The following is a 1,127-nucleotide window of genomic DNA, read 5'->3' on the forward strand; positions in this document are numbered from 1 at the left end:
TTAGCCATTTGTCTGTCTTCTTTAGAGAAGATTTCATGTCTCTTGCCCATTGATACATGGGATTGTTGGCTTTTTTTCATGTAGATTAATTTGAGTTCTCTATAGATCCTAGTTATCAAGCTTTGGTCTGATTCAAAATATGCAAATATCCTTTCCCATAGTGTGGGTTGTCTGTTTGCTTTGGTTGTTGTCTCCTTAGCTGTACAGAAGCTTTTCACTTTAATTATGTTGTCTCCTTAGCTGTACAGAAGCTTTTCACTTTAATTAAGTCCCATTTGTTTATTTTTGTTGTTGCAATTGCCAAGGCAGTCTTCTTCATGAAGTCTTTCCCTCAGCCGATACCTTCCAGTGTTTTTCCTCTGCTTTCTTTGAGGATTTTTATTGTTTCATGCCTTAAATTTAAGTCCTTTATCCATCTTGAATCAATTTTTGAGAATGGAGAAAGGTGAGTGTCCAGTTTCAGTCTTTTACATGTGGATATCCAGTTCTCCCAGCACCATCTATTGAATAGGGAGTCTTTCCCCCAAGGTATGTTCTTGTTTGGTCGAAGATTAGGTGATTGTAAGATGTTAGTTTCATTTCCTCGTTTTCTATTCATTTTCAAATGTCTATCTCTGTTTTTGTGCCGGTACCATGCTGTCTGGCACTATACCACCACTATGGCCTTGTAGTACAGCCTGAAATCTGGTATGCCGATGCCCCCAGCTTTGTTTTTATTATGAAGAACTGCATTAGCTATACAGGATTTTTTCTGCTTCCATACAAAACGCCAAATCATTTTTTCCAAGTCTTCAAAGTACAATGTTGGTATTTTAATGGGATGGCATTGAATCAGTAGATTACTTTGGGAAGTATAGACATTTTAACAATGTTGATTCTTCTCAGCCATGAACATGGTATGCTCTTCCATTTGTTACTCACAAAATAGATTCAAGATGGATAAAGGACTTAAATTTAAGGCATGAAGCAATACATATCCTCAAATCCTCAGCCATGAGCATGGTATATGTTCTTCCATTTGTTAATGTCCTCTGCTATTTCCTTTCTTAGAGTTTAATAATTTTCTTTATAGAGGTCCTTCACCTCCTTTGTTAGGTATATTCCCAAGTATTTCATTTACTTTGAAG

This window comes from Otolemur garnettii, unplaced genomic scaffold (genome assembly GCF_000181295.1).
Source record: "Otolemur garnettii isolate 467f Iridium unplaced genomic scaffold, OtoGar3 scaffold00194, whole genome shotgun sequence".
Lineage (NCBI taxonomy): Eukaryota > Metazoa > Chordata > Mammalia > Primates > Galagidae > Otolemur > Otolemur garnettii.